Source organism: Telopea speciosissima, chromosome 6 (genome assembly GCF_018873765.1).
Source record: "Telopea speciosissima isolate NSW1024214 ecotype Mountain lineage chromosome 6, Tspe_v1, whole genome shotgun sequence".
In the NCBI taxonomy this organism is placed as follows: Eukaryota; Viridiplantae; Streptophyta; class Magnoliopsida; order Proteales; family Proteaceae; genus Telopea; species Telopea speciosissima.
In genome coordinates this window covers 9,457,534-9,478,510 of record NC_057921.1, presented here as the reverse complement: position 1 = coordinate 9,478,510, position 20,977 = coordinate 9,457,534, and positions in this window count along the sequence as shown.

Genomic DNA, 20,977 nt, shown 5'->3' with positions numbered 1-20,977 from the left:
TTGGTTATTTGTGCTTTATCTTGGCTAACCAAGCTATTTAATAAGATTATGAGCACAAGGCAATTACCAGAAGAATGGAGGAGAAACGTTGTGGTTCTTATTTACAAAAATAAGGTGATATTCAGAGCTGTAATAATTATATAGGCATAAAACTAATGAGTCGTACTACAAAATTATGGGAGAGGGTTATTGAAACCCATTTGAGACAAGAAAACTACTAATATGGAGAACCAAATTGGTTTTATGCCAAGAAGATCCACGATGGAAGTTATTCACCTAATTAGGAGACTTATGGAAAGATTTAGAGATTGAAAGAAGAATCTCCATATAACCTTTATTGATTTAAAAAAAGCATATGGCGGTTCCTAGAGAGTTAATCTGACATGTACTAGAGAAGAGAACTGTTTCAAGTATATATGTAGACATAATTAAATACATGTATGATGGTTCGGTGACAAGTGTAAGAATTGTGGGGGGTCAAGGTAGTGAGTTCCCAATTACAGTTGGGTTACATCAAGGACCAATTTTAAGCCCTTATTTGTTTGTGATGACCATGGATGAGTTAACCAGACACATTCAAGGTGAGGTTCCTTTGTGTAGGCCTTTTGCTAATTATATGGTTTTGGTGTATTGGACAAAAGCAATGATTAACGCCAAGTTAAAGTTATGGTGATCAACCTTCGAATCAAAAGGTTTTAAGAAAAATAAAACGAAAACAGAGGCTATGGTTTGTAACTTTGGTTACGCTAGGATGGATAATGAGGTGGTGAAAATTGATGAGAGGGAGATTTTGCAAAGTGATTGTTTTAGACATCTTAATGCAGCCTGGTGGGAAGATACGGATCGGGAGAGTCAAACACACGAACACAAAGAGAAAGACATCGCAATGGGTTTAACGTGACTCTTCGAGGACACGGAAAACTTGCAACTCTTCAAGGATGCAATGTAACTTTCCAGGGTTATGGGGTAGAACACTTCAAGGTTCTAAAATACTCAATGGAGTAAACTTTCATTAATCAATTCTTCACTACTGAATGAGCATAGCTCTTACATATTTAAAGAGAAAATAAACCTAATTCTAATCTCTAAGACTGCTAAATCCTACGGCTAAGAATAATTGCAAATTACATCAAAAGAAAATCCTAATTAAAACTAGAAATCTTAATAATTAAGAAATACTAACACTAAATTAAGAAACTGTCTCTCTCTTCTTTCTTCAAATTTGTCCAAGGTTGTCCATGTGGCATAAGTGTTTAAATTGTGTTTCCTTGTGAAATTTATTCAAGCATGGCCTTGTGTAATTCTATTCCTAAAATATAGGAGAAAGGGTTCCAACTTCTTGTTCCACGGTTATCCTCTTTCTAGAATTAGATTTCCAAAATAATAGCAATCTCCTCCTCTAAAATAGGAAACTGTAATCCCTTTAGCAATCGATCAATCTCCTCTAAAATAGGAAAATATATCTCTTTAACAATCTTTAGCTGTCCCTCAAAAATAGGAAAGTAATTCTTGTAGCAATTCGTTGAGGGGAAGGAATCCTTTCTCAATGGGCCTGCATCATTCCCTCCAAGTTGAAAAAGAGTTCATCCTCGAACTCTTGTTCCAATCAATGGTGTTTGTCGTCCACCCGGATCAAACAAAAATAATTCAAAACATACCTTGCTATTGTTGGTTGTACAAAGATACTCGCACCTCTCAAGTACGAACAAAATTGGAACACAAATGTGATTCCATTTTTTCACATCAGATTTGTCGAACAAAGCTTCCTCTGAAGATGAAGTCAAATCTGGTCTATTTCCATTGTTGATGACTTGAAGAAATTGACATTCAAATGGCAATGTCGTCACCTTCAAAAACGGGTCAACATACGCACTAATAGTGCTAATGCATCGGATCACTTGATTGTGCATTTCTAGGTAATATGAGTTGAGTGCCGCTACCTCATCGTGATACGGGTAGAAATCTTGTTGTGCTTTCAAAACAAAATCTGGTTCAAGAATTTTGAAACCACCATGTTCATCGATGTACTTATCCTGGTACTCATTGAAAATTGGGGGTTTACTGAAATCAACCTGAACAATGATTCGTTCGTCTGCAATATCATCCATTGTCGTATGAACTTCGCTTGTATTGATGTCCTCCACGGAACTTGTACGACCACCTCTATGCCTGGGCGTCATCACAACTTCTCGCTCTCCTCCAAAGCTTTGATACCAAATAATGCAGCCTGGTTGGAAGACACAGATCGGGAGAGTCAAACACACGAACACAAAGAGAAAGACATCGCAATGGGTTTAACGTGACTCTTCAAGGACACGGGAAACTTGCAACTCTTCAAGGATGCAACGTAACTTTCCAGGGTTACGGGATAAAACACTTCAAGGTTCTAAAATACTCAATGGAGTAAACTTTCATTAATCAATTCTTCACTACTGAATGAGCATAGCTCTTACATATTTAAAGAGAAAATAAACCTAATTCTAATCTCTAAGAGTGCTAAATCCTACGGCTAAGATTAATTGCAAATTACATCAAAAGAAAATTAAATATCAAAGTAAATCCTAATTAAAACTAGAAATCTTAATAATTATGAAATACTAACACTAAATTAAGAAACCGTCTCTCTCTTCTTTCTTCAAATTCGTCCAAGGTTGTCCATGTGGCATAAGTGTTTAAATTGTGTTTCCTTGTGAAATTCGTTCAAGCATGGCTATGTGTAATTCTATTCCTAAAATATAGGAGAAGGGGTTCCAACTTCTTGTTCCACGGTTATCCTCTTTCTAGAATTAGATTTACAAAATAATAGCAATCTCCTCCTCTAAAATAGGAAACTGTAATCCCTTTAGCAATCGATCAATCTCCTCTAAAATAGGAAAATATATCTCTTTAACAATCTTTAGCTGTCCCTCAAAAATAGGAAAGTGATTCTTGTAGTAATTCGTTGAGGGGAAGGAATCCTTTCTCAATGGGCCTGCATCACATCTTGTCTCAATTTTAAATAAAGGAGATATACAGGATGATGTTTCACAAAGAATTACAAAATGATAGATGAGGTGGAGAGGTGCATCTAGAGTGTTGTGTGATCGATATTTTCCTTTGAAACTTAAAAGAAGATTTTATAATACAGTCATATGACCAGCTATGTTGTATGATGCCAAATATTGGGCAGTTAAGAAGCATCATACAGATAAACTCGGTGTAGCGGAGATGAGGATGTTGGGATGGATGAGTGGAAAAATTATGAAGGATAAAGTAAGGAACGATCATATCAGAGTTGGTTTGGGAGTAGCTCCGATACATGATAAGCTATGAGAAAGTCGTTTTGAAGTGACATGGCCATATTCACGAAGACCTTTGGATGCTCCAGTACGAAGGAGTGATTTGATTCAAATTGAAGGACGTAAAAGAGCCAGGGGTAGATCTAAAATGACCTTAGAGAAGTAGTGAGGAAATATATGCATAGCTTAGTTCATGTATCTATTGGCCAAACAACGGTCCAGGGATCAAGCCATGGTTCCCTAAAAAAACCAATATACTACAAAATTAGGCTTTTGTACTCCCTGGGTTATCCCATAGTGTCCCATGGGTGCCCCATTAAATTGTAGGATTTTCCATGGTCGCCCATGGGAACCCTGGTGCATCCCTATTAGGGTTTCTCCTTCCCTATTGCGTCCCATAAAATTAATTATCACAATAGGGACAGAGAAATTCATCTCTAGTCCATCACATGGCAAGAGGGATCCATCCCATACTCGAATGCACAGCGGAATTAAATCGATTCGAGTTTCTTTCACATCCCATAAATATTAATAATCAATAAACTGAAGGAATTAATAAAGAACTGCTAACCTGGTGAGCCTCAAGTGTTGCTCCTCCAATAGACAGTGGTTCTTCCTCCAGTGAGCGCTCCAAGCAAACAGATCTGAACCTCCAATGGTGCTACCAATGTTCTACACGCCAATCCCAGATGCCCTCAAACTCCTCAGCATAGATCTAGGGTTTCACAAACCCTAACTCTCAAACATAGGTGAGAGAAGCAAGAAGAAGAAGACAGATCACAAGAGGGAGAGAGAGAAACCAAAAATGTAGGAGAGAGAGTGTCTGCTCAAAAATGTGGAGAGCTTCCTCTCCCTCCGGTGTGTTGATCCACTATTTATAATAATAGGGTTTAATTAAATCCTAGATAGATTTAATAGAGCCCTAGTGAGAGTTTAACTCTCTCTCTTTCTCAGTCTGGCAGTTCTGTTTAAACTCAAAGTGCTACACAGGTGAAGAAGCAGAATCTAATAGGGAAAGTATTAATTAGATTCTTTATTTAATTATTAATGGATAATTATAATTAGCACCAAATCTATTAATTAAATAAAGAGCCAATTAAATTAGCAAATTCCAAATAACTCCCTATATGATAATAATTTATCGTATACAACCCCCCACTAATCAACACCATCATTATGGAATCTAGGGCATGTACACATGTACTGCCAAACCCCAATCCATAGTACATGTCCATATAAGAGCGTTTGTGCATCTGATCGGGTCCCGCAAAACTCGATAAAATACTTTGTTCAAATAATTATAAATAATGTATCATTTTATGTAAAATAGATTTTTGCAAAACCATTTCCAAAACGGCACTGGATCCAGATTCTGATCCGACCATGCACAGACAGTCTCTATCTTGGTGTTCCCCAATCGGGCCGTGGTGACCGTGTTGGATAACTCCTTTACTCACAAAGTGTTCACGCATTCCCTGAACACCGGCTTTAACTCGCTTGAGTCTTAGTCATTGATGAACCAAAGAATGCAATCACACTTTGCAGTGACAGGGTTCCCTCAGGTACAGGGTGTCGGTGACACATGTCTATCCCTTCCTACATCTGGCAGTAATATATGAGGGAATCGACAAAGTAGATTCTTCACCAATGCACACATCAAACATGTGAGCACTCACATTCGTACCCTGACATCACATGTCTAGGCATACCTAATGCGACGATCATATGATAAGGGTGCCCAGACCAAACCTTAGTCGTGACTACCATTTTAAGTATAACTTACGGACACATAATACTCAAAAAGTTTATATCGTATGTGACAATATTAAACTAAAATGTATAAATGTTCAATACAAAGGTGAACTGGGTTGAACTAGACCGAACCGGGTTTGATGGACACACACTTGTCTAACAATCTCCCACTTGTACATCAAAGCCAATTCCCCATACATTTTAAACCCTTGCCCTCCATGTGTTTCTGAAACACACTTGGTGACAAACCCTTTGTCATGGCATCAAACACATTTTCAGTTGTGTCCACCTTGGAGATACTCACGTCATCTTGCTAGATAATCTCTCTGATGAGGTGATACTTCGGCTGCACGTGCTTATTCCTCTGATGAGCCCTAGGCTCCTTAGCTTGTGTAATGGCCCCTCTGTTGTCACATAACAGGGGAATAGGGCCCTTGACAAGATCAGGGACTACCTCCAAATCTGATAGGAATTTCCTCAGCCAAACACCTTCTTTTGCTGCATCACAAGCTGCAAGGTATTCTACTTCGGTAGTAGAATCGGCTGTAGACTTTTGTTTTGTACTCCGCTACACAATGGCACCTCCACCCATTAGATATACCATCCCGGACGTGGATTTTCTGTCATCCTTGTCAGTTTGAAAATCCGAATCTGTGTATCCCAATATTGACAACTGATCAGACCCAAAAACCAAGAAATATTCCTTAGTCCTTCTCAGTACTTGAGGATATTCTTGACAGCACTCCAATGTACGCGTCCAAGGTTAGATTGATAACGACTTACCATACCTACTACATAGAAAATGTCCGGTCTTGTACATAACATAGCATTCATAAGACTCCCTACTGCTGAGGCATAGGGAATCCTCTTCATCTCTTCAATGTCTGTCTGAGATTGAGGACATTGAGATCTGGAAAGACTGACTTCATGTCTGAAGGGAACACTTCCCCTCTTGGAGTTTTCCATACTAAATCTTGCTAGGACTTTGTCTATATAGGTAGCCTATGACAAGCCTAGCATTCTTTTCTGGCAATCTCTTACGAGTTTGATCCCAAGGATATAGCTAGCTTCACCACGGTCTTTCATTGAAAATGTTGTGGATAACCACTATTTTACTGATGAAAGAAAACCTACATCGTTACCAATCAGCAATATGTCATCTACGTATAAAACAAGAAAACATACTGCTTTCCCACTGATCTTCTTGTAAACGCATGGTTCATCCATGTTTCGATCAAAACCAAATAATTTGATTGATTGATCAAACCTGATGTTCCAGCTCCTGAAAACCTGCTTCAGCCCATAAATGGACCTTTGCAATATGCACACCATTCTTTCTTCCTCCTGAGGAGTGCTACGAGGCCAGGTCAGGGCTCATCATTGGTTATTAGGGTCTGCCTCTGGGTGGCATGTGGCTTCTATCGGTGTGGGCCCCAATATAACAATTAAGCTTGCATTGTGGTGATAAGATAAGTGATCCGTGATGTTGCCCAAGTTGTTGCAGTAGTAAGAACCTAGTGACGTAGACATGATTGCTAGGTGGCTAATTGGATAATGATCTCATGCATCATAGACTATGTATTATTGTTTGCATGCTCCCCATTGCCTCACTGGCTTAGTGGAGCTTAACCCCCCCTTTTGTGCACACTTGTAGATGTGTTTGCAGATGAGGGCTACCTAGCGAACCTGGAGGTTCATTCTACTAATTATGATTCCATTGGTGTTGAGGACTCGGAGCCGGTGATAGAGGATCATAGCAACGATTGTCCATGTGATGATTGTGCCTTCAAGGCACCGTGATTCAAGGAGATCCTCCTCTTTTGATTCTTTTGGGGTTTCTACCCTCTTTGTATAAATATTTTTACTGTTATACTTATGTTTTGTGTAGTTATGGAATTGTCAGTCCAGTTGAACAGTACTAACTCTATTATGTATCATTTAGTTGGTTGAACATTCTGTAACTATATATTTTAAACGCTTCCACAACTATCCTTTTGATTTGAAATGTAATATTTCTCGTTCTCCGCACTCTGATATTGATTATGATATTATATTAGTTTGATAGTGATTCAAGCCACAGCATTGAGATCCTAGTGTTATGGTTGAATGACATGTGTCATCCTAGTCATACCTTGAGTATTGTACTATTAAATCTTTTGTATGGGATGAGGGTGTGACAGATATTGTCTGAGATTTTGCGCCCTTGAACAAAGGTAGTCTGTAAGGGGGAAATAAAATTATTAAGGTAGGGCTTCAGTTGATTTGTCAAAATCTTAGCTAAAATTTTATGAGAGATTGCATCGGTTAAAGTGATGGAAATCCTCGATAAAGGCTACATTCTCCTTTTTAGGGATGAGGGCCAAGGTTGTGTGATCGACCCCAAATGGGAGATAGTTGGTCATAAAATATAACTTGACAAAATTAAGGAGGTCAAATTTGATTTCCCATTAGTTGTGATAAAGCATGCCAGTACTCTGTCAACCCCAAGTGCTTTATAGGTACCAATATTGATAACTACATTTTTTATTTCTTCTTCGGAGGCTTTGCTAGATAATGATGTAGTTTCTGAATGGGAGGCTGAATGGAGAAAGGAAAGGGACAAGGACAGTCTTGCTTGGTGCAAGGATTGGTGAAAAAAGACTTTCCATGAAAGATGGATCGAGGGGATTGGTGGAAGTAGTGAAGATCCCACATTGATGATCCATGAGTAAAGAAGCAATTTTGATGTCATCTTACAACCAGATTCATCAGACAAATAAATGATTCTATGAGTTCAAAGGTTGGATTTGACCGCTGTGATCGTATTTGGTGTTTCTATCACCGTCAAGTATATAGAGATGTCTGAATTTTGCATCCAAAAGATATCCTTACCATCAAGGAGCATTTTGATCTTAATAGTCTTGCCAAAACGTCCTTCGAGAGATTTAGGCAGTGTCTGGTACACATTCTTGGAATTCATTCTATGTCGATTTTGCATTCTCGCACTATAAAAACAAATATTTTTGCTGTCCAAGAATGAAAAATCGATTTTGAATGCATACCAAACACAACCTTAAACTCATGAAATTCATCAAAGAGAGTTTGCGTGATAGTGGGAAGGTGGCGGTGGCCAAAAGTCTTTTTATTACATTGTTTAAACAGAACAGTTAAACTATTGAGTTTAATTAAGAAGTTCTCACCAACCAAGGAACACCAATTTGAGGAAAGAAATGGGCAATTGATCTCATCTTTCAATAGTCTCAAAAATTCTGTTAACCATTGAATGGTTTGAGTGTCTCATGGTAGTGATGGGCGGCAATATTCAAGCATCAATACTGATGGAAATATGAATCTATCGTTTTGGGTATGAAAGTTTTAGAGGTAAAAGTCTAAATAAGGAAAGAAAATAGAATTGTCTTAAAGTAGGAACGAACATACCTATATTAGATCCTGTTGCGTGTGAAAACCTCCGGTGCTTGGTTCGCCCGTGGATGAACCTGCAAAAACCAAGCAATGAGCGCAAGAGGGCCGGTGTGGCTCCGGCCTAGGACTCTCCGATGCTCAAGTCAGGTCTCCGACGCGATAGCGTAACTGTGTAGTAGAAAGCAAGATGCGGAATAGTGCTCCATACCTCGGTATTTATAGGGTAAGGAGGAGATGAGACGGTTTGGAAGAGTCCTAGTATGGTAGGAGTCCTTCTTTTGGAAGGCTCTCTCGCGTAGAGCGGAGTGGAGAGCTATTTTCGGGGTCGGACTCTTATTAAGGTAAGAGTCCATGTAAATTGTGATTTCGTATTGCGCTGGGATCGTGGCTCGATCCTTATCCCGTGATTCTCGGGATGTGCTGACGTGGCCCCGCGATCCCCGGTGGGGCGCTATGGTAGCCTCTGTGGAGGAGGGCTCGGCCTAGGAGGTCGGCCTGGTAGGTCGGTCTTGGCAGTCACCTCGGTTTGGGAGGTCGGTTTGAGAGGTCGGCCTGGGAGGTCGGTCTCGACAGTCAGCTCAGCCTAGGATGTCCTGTGTATGCTCGGTCAGGAGTTTATGACTGACTTGTGTGAGCTCGGCCTTAGCCCCAGCTGACTTGTGCGAGCTCAGCCTCGGCCTCGGCTTCAGTGCTCGGCCTCGGCTTTAGTGCTCGATCCAACTCGATTCTCAGACTGAGGTCGGGTCGGCCACGTGGTAGCCTCTGATAGGTGGGGTGTTTTATGCCTCATCACAGGCCCCCCACTCATCAGGTGTCGGCTCGGCGTTGATGAGTGAAGTTTCCTGGGCGCTTTTCTGGAAGATTCTTGCCGTTGGGCCGAGATTATTTATTGCTGCGGATTTGACGTTGCATGATCCGACGGTTGGGTGTCCGTGCCACATCAGCAGAGTCATTATGGCGGGCTCGGGAATTCGAAACGTCCTTTGATCTGGGCCGTTGGATCATGTTGATCTCTGGTCGGCCGTTGGATCAGTAAAACCCAAGGATTATAAATAGGTGACTCCTAACTATTCATTCTTCACTGCTCTAAGTTATTGACTTCTCGGCAAGTTTGGAACCGTCAACTCGGTAGATCTCGTCGTTTGCTTGCTCGTGATCGACTCGGCCGAAGCTTCGTTCGTGATCGACTCGGCCTTCGTTTCGTTCCCGCTCAGCTCTTCTTCAACCAGTAAGTCTTCTCCACCCAGTATGTCAGTTGGTAGTAGTCCTATGGGCGAACTGCTCGCCAGGGCGGCAGAGGGCGCGAGTCCGAGCCGAGAACTCGCCGTCCGCTCTCCCACCATAGACCTGTTGGGCTCGACCTCAGACGAGCCCGATGTAGTGGAGCTTCGTCAGGCCGAGGTGCCCGAGCTCCCGTTACCCATGGAGTTTGACCACGCGGCCCAATCCACAGCCGCAGACCGGGCCGAGAACTCCGGGTCGTCCTCATCCGATGAGGAATCAAGCGAGGGAGATTCATCCGAGATGGGGGTTGGCTCGGTAAGCTCGTCTACCGATGCCCCTGAGCCCGAGGAAGGCAGTGTCGGCACCGTTCCGAGCACAATCACGGAGGCCGACCTCGACTATCTGAGGACGACCTACGCCATCCCCGAGGACATCCAGCTCCGAGTTCCTAACCCCGGGGAGATGGCCTGCTTTATTAGGCCCGGCGAGGTGGCTCTGTACGAGACACCCTTCAAGTATGCGTTCAGGCTCCCCGTTCTCAGCCTGGTGGACCAGATCTTGGACCACTTCCATTTGTCTCCTGGTCAGCTGGTGCCGAACTCTTGGCTGGCCGTGTACGGCTTCTATGCTTTGTTCTGCGAGATGGGCCGAGGTGCGAGCGTGGCGCTTTTCTCTCGGCTCTTCTTCCTGAAGAAGTCTCCCGAGAAGGGGTGGTATTACTTCTGTCGCCGATCAGGGAAGAGTGCGGCTCTAGGCAGCCACAAATTTTTTGGAAGCCCCATTTTTTCTTTGCTTCTATTCCCAACAGCCCTCTCCGTACCGAGTGGAAGGAGATGAACCTGAACTATGTAAATAGGGTACTACCCCTGACCGAGAACGAGATGACCTCGCTCGACCTGATCCCCCAGCGTCCGCCCTTCGATGTCCTCCAGCTTCAGGACGAGGGGTTTCTTCAGAGTTGGCATATGACCCCTGGTAGGAACCCTTGCTGAGCTTGTCTCTGTTGTCCGAGCCGACCCCTTTACTTAGTTTTCTTTTCTTTTTCTGACTCGTTTTTTTTTTTTTTTTGTTTTCGGTTTCTCTTGCAGTGGTCGGTCACATTCCTCCAATGGACACAGCTCGGCTAAGGGCCGAGACCATCGCAGATAGGAAAAAGAAAAATGTCGAGAAGAAACCCCGGGGAGAGTCCTCCAAGGCCTCCAAGGGCAAGGCCATGATGCCGGGACCGTCGGACGCGGTGGTCGGTCTGGAGGCCGAGAAGAACACGGGTCCAGCCGGGTCTCCGAGGATAGGGAAAGGCCGAAAAGGTGAGAGGAGCCCGCCGAGAGATATCAAGCGTCAAGCTCTCGGTAAACCTGACGAGTGGCGGCCTTCCGCCCGTGGCCTCTCCCACCAACATCTCCCGCTACATCCTGGGGAGGGCTTCGGCCAATAATGTCCCCGTGAGGCCGACCTGGCGCCTCTTTCCGGGGGACTCGGCCCTGACGTCGGCCGCTCACGCCAAGGAATGGCTTGATGCCGGTCGGCTTCCAGCCGACAAGGAGAAGCTCGAGGCGCTGTCCGACCCCGAGCTCCTCTCCACCCTATTCCAAGATTTTAACATGGTAAGTTTTCTTGTCGGCTTTCGTAATTAGATATGATCTGGGTAATTTGTCTTGAATTTTGTTCTCATGCTTTTTTGTAGGGGTTCGCCAAAGCAGTGGAGACCATGCTCCGCTTCGAGCGGCTCCTGACCGAGAACTATTCTTTGGACGTCCAATGCAAGAAGGCTTATCAGGACGCCTAGGATGCCGTTCAGAGGCGTCGGGAGACCCAAGAGAAGCTCACCGCTGCTGAAGCCGAAGTGGAGAGCTCTCAGGCCGAGGTGGCTAGGTAGAGAGAGAAGGTCCGGGCTCTGCAGGCTCGGCTCACCGAGGTGAAGGAGAAGGCCAAGGAAGATCTGGCCACGGCTCGGAGCACGGCAGTCAGCGACTATCTCCAATCGGAGGAGTACGCCGACATCTGCCATGAGATCAGGAAGCCTCCCTTCGCCGAGGGTTTTGAGGCAGGCCGAGCTGAACTTTTGGCCGAGATCAAGGCGGCATACCCAGATCTCAATCTCTCCCGTTTTGATGATGATGCGACTACCTTCGCAGGGGAGATGGGAGATGAGGAGGGAGCCGAGGTCACCCAAGCTCTGCCCCTTGAGGCACCTACTCCGGCCAACGTCCTCCCTCGGGGAGCTGGACCCCAAGACCCTGCCGCCGAGCCCAATACCGTGGACGCTTCCGAGGTCGCCTCCAAGTCCCACGCCGAGGAGACAGAGATGTAAAAATATATATATATTTTTTTTGTGAGGCCGAACTTCCCAATTTTGTAACCGTGCCAATCAGTCGGCTTACAATGAATAAAACAACTTATTTTTGCCAGAATTTGTGTAAGTATTTGAACTCGGCGCCCTCAGTATTCTTTTCCTTGCGTATTCTGTTTTGTTTGTGGCCAAGCTGCCGAGTCGTTTCACTAGCCGTGCTTAGGAACTCGTCTCTTTTTTATCCATGCCTCATGTGGTCGGCGGTTTCGGTTATACAACGCCCGAGGTCAATGTGATCCTCGCTTTGGTTGGTTAACTCGCCTTTCCCTTCGGTCCGATTGGAGAGGCTATCATATAAGCGGACTCGTGGCCGAGTATCCTTCCTGGCCGAGCCTAATGCCTTAGCTTAATTTTGTACTTAGTTAGGTTCGGCCAACCAGGGATGTCGGCCCTTGAGAGGTCGGCCAGGTCAATGAGGACCGGTCTTACGACTCGGCTACCGACCTACGAGGGTCAGTCTTTGAGGTCGGCCTGGCCTATGAGGACCGGTCTTACTACTTGGCTGTTGACCTATGATGGTCGATCATTGATGTCGGCCTGGTCTATGAGGACCGGTTTATGACTTGGCTGCCGACCTATGAGGGTCGGTCTTTGAGGTCGGCCAGGTCTATGAGGACCGGTCTTACGACTTGGCTGCCGACCTATGAGGGTCGGTCTTTGAGGTCGGCCAGGTCTATGAGGACCGGTCTTACGACTTGGCTGCCGACCTATGAGGGTCGGTCTTTGAGGTCGGCCAGGTCTATGAGGACCGGTCTTACAACTTGGCTGCCGACCTACGAGGGTCGATCATTGATGTCGGCCTGGTCTATGAGGACCGGTCTTACGACTTCAACTTGGGATCTTGCCAATACGTTAAGTGTTGGAGAAAAAGACTTTATTGAATCAAATGTCGGAACTGAAGCCGAATACAAGCATGCTCAATTATTGAAAAAACTTCTTCAAATTTTCTGAGTTCCAAGGTCTCGGTACCTTCTTGCCCCCCCGGAGTCTGCAAGCGATACGTGCCAGGGCGAATTTGCTTGGAGACTATGTACGGGCCTTCCCAATTTGGTGCTAATTTTCCTTGTTGCTTCGGCTGGGATGCGCTGAGTTTTCTGAGAACAAGGTCCCCTTGACCGAAATGCCGCTCTTTGACTCTTGAATCATAGTAGCTTGCCGTCTTCTATTTGTACGCCGCGTTCCGGAGTAGGGCATTTTCTCGGACTTCATCGAGGAAGTCAAGATTTGCTCTCAGCCCATCTTCATAGGTCTTTTCATCGAAGTTGAGCACTCGGTACAATGAGGCCATAACTTCAACCGATGCGAGGGCTTCGGTCCCATAAGCGAGGTGAAATGGACTCTCCCCGGTTGGAGTTCTTACAGTCGTCCGATATGCCCATAGGACGCTTGGGAGTTCTTCCACCCATCTCCCCTTGGCCTCATCCAACCTTCTCTTAATGCCTGCGAGTAATGTTCGGTTGGACACTTCTACTTGTCCATTTGCTTGCGGATGAGCTACCGAGATGGGTCGGAAGTCAATGTGGAAGTGCTCGCAGAACTCTCGGAAGGCCGGGTTGTTGAATTGCGCGCCATTATCAGTGATGAGAACTTTCGGTAGTCCGAACTGGTAGATGACCTTATCTCGGAAAAATTTCTCCATGTTCTTCTCGGTGATGGTGGCAAGGGGCTCGGCCTCGACCCACTTGGTGAAGTAATCGATCGCTACTACTACGTATTTTCTGTTTCCCGATGCCGGGGTGAAATCTCCGAGAATGTCCATTCCCCACATAGCGAATGGGATTGGGCTCAGCATTGAGCTTAACTTTGTTGCTGGTCGGCTTGGGATTGGCGCGAACAGTTGGCACTTTTCACACGTCTTCACGTATCTCATGGCCTCTTCTTGCATTCTTGGCCAATAGAATCCTTGCCGAAGTATCTTGTATGCAAGAGCTCGGCCGCCCATGTGACTCCCGCATATTCCCTCATGCACCTCGGCTAGTGCATACTCGGCCCCCTTCGGTCCCAGACATCAGAGAAGAGGGGCCGAGATTGCCCTTTTGTAGAGTACTCCGTCGATCATCGAGTACTTGGAAGCTCGGATCTTGACCTTCCTTGCTTCGTCTCGGTTCCCCGGGAGCAGGTCATTCTCCAAGTAGTTGACAATGGGGTCCAACCAGGTCGGCCCATCCTCTTCAATGTGCTTTACGCTTTCTTCTTGTAAGGATGGCTTCTCCAATATTTCTATGTATACTGACCGGCTCAGGTATTGGAGGTCGGCCTCGGCCAACCTGGATAAGGAGTCCGCCGCGGCATTCTCTTTTCTCGGTATTCGAGTCATCTCAAAGTGCTCGAACTCGAAGATCAGATCTTGGGCTCGACCCAGGTATGCTATCATCCTTTTGTCTTTTGCCTCGTAGTCTCCATTGACCTAGTTGACCACAAGTTGGGAGTCTCCTCTCACCTTCAACCGCTTTATGCCCATAGCTTTGCTGACTCGAAGTCCAGCTAGAAGGGCTTCATACTCATCCTCGTTGTTCGAGGCGGGAAACTTAAACCTTAGGGCATATTGGACCAGAAAGCCTTCGGGGCTTACAAGTATTAGGCCGGCCCCGCTTCCTCCGGAGTTGCTTGAGCCGTCGACATTCATGGTCCAAATCGGGTCGGCCGTAGCCCCAACCTCTTCGACTGTCTTTTCTTCTCCGGCCTCATGTTCGGAACCCATGCATTCGGGGATGAAGTCGGCAAGGGCTTGTCCTTTTATCGCCGTCCTCGGTCGATAGCTTATATCGTATTCACTTAGCTCAACCGCCCAGGAAATCAGCCGTCCCGAAACGTCGGGTTTTTGCAATATCTTCTTGAGTGGCTGGTCGGTCAGTACTGCGATCGGATGAGCTTGGAAGTACGGCCTTAGTTTCCTTGCAGCCATGACTAGAGCGAATGCTACCTTCTCGAACCCGGAATACCTTGTCTCGGCATCAACAAGAACGTGGCTGATATAGTATATCGGCCTTTGAGTTCGACTCTCTTCTCTGATCAACACCGCACTGACCGCTACGGGAGTGGCGGCTAAGTAGATTTGAAGCTCCTCTTTTGGTTCAGGTCGGGAGAGAAGAGGCGGGTTCTCCAAATATTTCTTCAGCTCTTCAAAAGCTTCCTGGCATTCGGACGACCAGATAAAGTCTTTTGGGTTCCGGATATTCTTTAGGGCCTTAAAGAACGGTAGGCACTTATCGCCCGATCTCGCCATGAATCGCGCCAACGCAGCCACACGTCCGTTTAGGCTTTGTACTTCTCGGATCATCCTTGGAGGACTCATCTCTTGGATGGCTCTGATTTTTGCCGGATTGGCTTCGATGCCTCTGATAGAGACCATGAAGCCGAGGAATTTTCCCGAGGTTACGCCGAATGCACACTTGGCGGGAGTCAGCTTCATCTGGTTCTTCCTCAATACGCCGAAGGCTTCTTCCAGGTCGGCCAAGTGGTGCTCAGCCTTCAAACTTTTCACCAACATGTCGTCCACATAGACTTCCATGTTCTTTCCGATCTGCCCGCGGAATATATAGTTCACGAGGCGCTGGTATGTCGCTCCAGCGTTCTTCAGTCCGAACGGCATGCCCTTGTAGCAGAAATTCTCTTGGTCAGTTCGGAAGGCCGTGTACGACTCGTCCTCCTCATGAATCATGATTTGGTTGTAGCCGGAGTACGCGTCCATGAAGCTCAGCATCTCGTGACCTGCCGTGGCGTCGATCAAGAGGTCGATCCGAGGTAATGGGTATTCATCTTTTGGGCAAGCCTTGTTGAGGTCGGTGTAGTCAACACACATTCTCCACTTCCCGTTCGGTTTAGGGACCATGACGACGTTAGCCAACCAGGTCGGGAATTTCTCCTCTCGGATGAATCCTGATCGGCGAAGCTTCTCCACCTCTTCTTTGATTGCAGTTTGTCGATCAAGTGCGTAGTTCCTTCTCTTCTGCCGGATTGGTTTTCGACCGGATCCACATGGAGTCGGTGCTCGGCTATATGTCCGGTATGCCGACATGTCGGTGACCAGGTGAAGATATCGGCGTTCGCTTTTAAGAAAACTCCGAGCCGCCTCCTTTGATCTTCATTTAGTAGTGATCCGAGCTGGACCGCCTTTGCTGGGTCATCTTCGCTGAGATGAACTGGGGTCAGGTCTTCCACGGGTCGTCCTCTTCTCTCGATAAGCTCATCCCGCTGATCTTCTGGGAGATGCTCGACGCACATGGCCATTCCTCGAACATTACCCTTGTTTTGCTTGACAAAAGTAGCGTAGCACTCTAGTGCCTTCTTCTGATCGCCTCGGACCTCGCCGACACCATTCTCGGTGGGGAACTTCATTTTCAAGTGAGTCGGGGAGATGATGGCTTGGAGGGCGGTCAATGAAGGACGGCCGAGTATGGCATTGAAAGCCACTACCGACCGTACCACCATGAATTTGACTTGGATCGTCGCCTGGCATGGAGCTTGCCCAATTGTGACTAGTAGATCGATCGAGCCCTTAATGGTCGTGGCCGCTCCCGAGAACCCGTGAAGCGAGGTGCCTTCGGGCTTGAGCGCATCGTCGCCGAAGCCAAATTGCCGGTACGCTTCTAGTGACATAAAGTCCACGGATGCGCTGGTATCGACTAATACAAGGTGGACGGGCCTGTTCGCAATTTCTACCTGCACCACTAAAGCATCATCATGAGGTAAACTTATACCTTCAAGGTCGGCTTCGGTGAAGGAGATCGTCACCGCCGGCTTGAGTTTCTTGGCGGGTATCTCGGCTACTCCGATGAAGCGAGCATTTGCCTTAGCCTTTCGAGTACTCTCTTGCCCGGGCCCTCCGAGGATAGTGTATATGGGGGCTCCCTTGTCATTGCTCGGCCCGGATCCGTCCTCCTTCTTCTCGGCTCGGACCTTGTCATCATCTCTTTCAACTCGCCTGTTTTCGGCCTTAGGCTCGGCTCTTCTTTGATCTCGGTCATCAGGCCGCCGACCTCCACGATCTTCTCGGCCTCCTTTGACATATCGCTTCAAGTGGCCCGCTTTTATCAGCTCTTCGATTTCTCTTTTCAGCTGATAACAATCTTCGGTGTCGTGACCGGTGTCCTTGTGGAATTGGCAATATTTATTGGGATTTCGAGATGACCCCGCTTGCATCGGTCGGGGTCGGCGGATGTACCCCCCATCTTGTATTTGCATCAGGATCTCCTTGTGAGACACATTCAGTGGCGTGTAGTCGGGGCTCCGTGCTCGATCCGACCTGTCAGCTCGGCGATCCGTCCTTGGCCTTTTGTCTTCCCTTCTATCGTCTGTTGTCGGCCTTTTCTTGTCGATACGACCTTCGTTGCCCTTCCGGGCTTGGAGGACCTCGGCCATATTTGCGAACTCGTTGTACCTCTCCAAGAGCTCGGCCAGGTTTTTTGTCAGCTTCCGGGCCAAGTCCTTGATAAGGTCCATGTCGGCCAATCCGTTGCTCATAGCCGTATGGGCCGTGGCCTCATCCAAATCCTTGATGTCCAAGGATTCCTTGTTGAAGCGGGAGACGAATGCTCGGATCGACTCGTCGGGCCTTTGCTTCACGCTGAGGAGGTTGACCGTGGTCTTCTTATGTTTCATACTACTCTGGAAGCGCGTGACAAAGGCTCGACAGAGTTGAGCGAAGCTTTTTATGGAATTCGACGGCAACCAGGAGAACCATGAGGTCGCCGCGCCCTTGAGGGATGTAGGGAAGGCTCGGCAAGAGAGGATCTCGGTTCCCCCGTACATGGTCATCATCGCATTAAAGTAGTTGATGTGATCTGTCGGGTCGGTCGTCCCGTCGTATCGGTCGAACGGGGGAGGTTTGAAACCGTTGGGTAGCGGCACGGTCATGATCTCGGGAGGATACGGGTGACGCCCGACCAAAGAGTAGGCATCCGGGGTCGCTTGTTTCTTCAACCCCTCCACTTGCTCAGCCAAATCTCGTAGCCGCTTCTCCAGCTCGGTTTCAGGTGCTCGGCCAACCGGCTCCTCGGCCCGGGGTCGATAGGGTCGGTCGTCCCGCTGTAGTCGGCCATTCTGGTCAGCTCGGTCTTCACCATCCTTCCTTGTTCTTTTTTCTTCTTGGAAGTTGGACCCTCGGGGGCTCCCCTGTTGTTCTTCTCGGGGAGGTGAGCTCTGACGTCGGGGAGTATGACGCGATCCTTCTCCGTGTCTCGGCGCATGCCTTTCAACCGGGTCTTTCCTTTGTTCTCAGAATCTCCTCGGCAGTTCGTCCTCTCCGATCCGTCCAGAAAATACCGACCTCCTTGCTACAGAGCCGGCTGGTTCAATTTCCTGCCCTGTTCGCAGGCTTTGGCGATGTTCTTGTTCACCCCGCCGAGCGCCTCTACTGGGGCGCGGAGGTGGAGTCTTCTGACGAGAAGGGTGTGAGGACGCAGCCCGACTAGGCTCGGCCCTACCCCAGCCACAATTTTGCTGCAAGTTTCTTTCAGCGCGGACCGAAGCTGGAGGGAGCGCGACCGGCAGCTGGCCCATCAGCCCGCCTCGGGCCATCTGGTTCATGAAGGCTCGCAGCATCTCATTGGTGTGGAGCATCTGCAGCTGCAAATCCATAACCTGTCGATTATTTGCCGGGGCTTCTGGGTCCAAACTCTCCGGCAAGGGTGGCGGTGCTGGTAGGCCATTCCCGTCCAAACTTGGCTCGGCCTGTACCCGGCTAGCCGCGGCCGTGGTTAGCGCACCTCCCCCATTCCCGCTCTCTGGAGGGGGAATGGTGCCCGTGATGGGCTGCGCACCACCTGCCCTAGGGGGTCTTCTGTTTATCCCCTGCCGAGAGGCTTCGGGGGGCGGTGATCGCCTCGTCTGCACAACGGGTTGCGGCTCCTCCGTACGGGAAGTAGAGCCATGCTGTCCTGACCTCGTGTGCACCATTATTATTGCTCTGGGAATTGGCAGAAATGACGATGCTTGCCGATGTCGTTCCCACAGACGGCGCCAAATCTGTTGCGTGTGAAAACCTCCGGTGCTTGGTTCGCCCGTGGATGAACCTGCAAAAACCAAGCAATGAGCGTAAGAGGGCAGGTGTGGCTCCGGCCTAGGACTCTCCGATGCTCAAGTCAGGTCTCCGACGCGACAGCGTAACTGTGTAGTAGAAAGCAAGATGCGGAATAGTGCTCCATACCTCGGTATTTATAGGGTAAGGAGGAGATGAGACGGTTTGGAAGAGTCCTAGTATGGTAGGAGTCCTTCTTTTGGAAGGCTCTCTCGCGTAGAGCGGAGTGGAGAGCTATTTTCGGGTCGGACTCTTATTAAGGTAAGAGTCCATGTAAATTGTGATTTCGTATTGCGCTGGGATCGTGGCTCGATCCTTATCCCGTGATTCTCGGGATGTGCTGACGTGGCCCTGCGATCCCCGGTGGGGCGCTATGGTAGCCTCTGTGGAGGAGGGCTCGGCCTAGGAGGTCAGCCTGGTAGGTCGGTCTTGGCAGTCACCTCGGCTTGGGAGGTCGATTTGAGAGGTCGGCCTAGGAGGTCGGCCTGTTAGGTCGGTCTCGGCAGTCAGCTCAGCCTAGGATGTCCTGTGTATGCTCGGTCAGGAGTTTATGACTGACTTGTGTGAGCTCGGCCTTAGCCCCAGCTGACTTGTGCGAGCTCAGCCTCGGCCTCGGCTTCAGTGCTTGGCCTCGGCTTCAATGCTCGGCCCAACTCGATTCTCGGACTGAGGTCGGGTCGGCCACGTGGTAGCCTCTGATAGGTGGGGTGTTTTATGCCTCATCAGATCCTATTATCAATAGGGACTTAAAATCCATAATAGAAAGGGATCCGGCTCCTCTCCAGAGAGTCGCATCGTCCCAACGTGCAGGGAGCTAACCCAACGGTTGGATGCCTCATTGGGAGGATCTCATTGGTGAGGAGCCAGATCCCAATAGTAAGTGATCCATTTAAGGACAAAGTAATTTATAATTACGATCTCCACATTTGAGAGAACCAATTTTATGAAGCAGGCCGGTCCTCAACCCGTTCTGATATACAAGGGCCGAGGGTTACCATCAAGCCCTAAAAACCTTTAGTCAAAGCGGGTCCATGTACATCAAGCTGGTCCCGGTTCTTGAGACATAGACAAACAATAGATAGCTGATTATTCCTATTCATCAGTCCATCCAAGAAGAAACATACTAGCTATAGCACTGTGACAGCGTAACTTATGACTGTTGATCCAATTGTCCAACAAAGTGGGCCCTACGATGTAAAGCAGTATGCACCTTTATTGAGCGCAGTAGTAAATATTATTATAAGGGGAAGAGTTTTCTATTTGGAGTGTGGTTCTGCACTAGCACAGAGCCAATGTGAACATGCACAAAAGAATCAATACAGATGAGATTTCTATCTTTCAGGGGTGGGATGGTCATTTTGCCCCATCCTGAGTTTGGGTGCAGGAACCATGCTCCCAAATAACGGCATAACGCAAGCACTCCTCATCCATAAAAGAACTTCAATTATTTCCATTAATCAAGTTCTAACAAAGGAATTTAAAAAAGGAAACTAGATATTTTGAAGATGGTCAGAGGGAAGGAAGGAAGGGGGAGGGTGGGTGGGGGAGATGAGGGACTATAGGTTGCAAGGGATGTGAACCTAAAAGCAAACGTTGTTTATTTATTTATTTTTTTTTGGTAAGGAAAAGTTTTATTGATGGAAGACATGTGTACAACTAATGGCATCGGACAAACAAAGGTCGTCGATCCACGGAGTGGAAGTTGGCCAATCTGTCATACACTTGATAGACAGGTTCTTCCTTGCCAGGACATCAGCAAAAGAGTTCATAGCCCGTGGAATTAAAAAAAAAGATATTGAAACAAAAGAAGAACCCAGTTCTCTAATGTCATCAATGACCGTTGCTAGCTACTTCAAGAGGGGGGATGCGAGTAGGATCTAATGGCAAGGAGATTTATGATTCTTGAATCGTGAGGCTGCTTAAGACCTGATCTAATGGCTAAGGCTTCTCCTT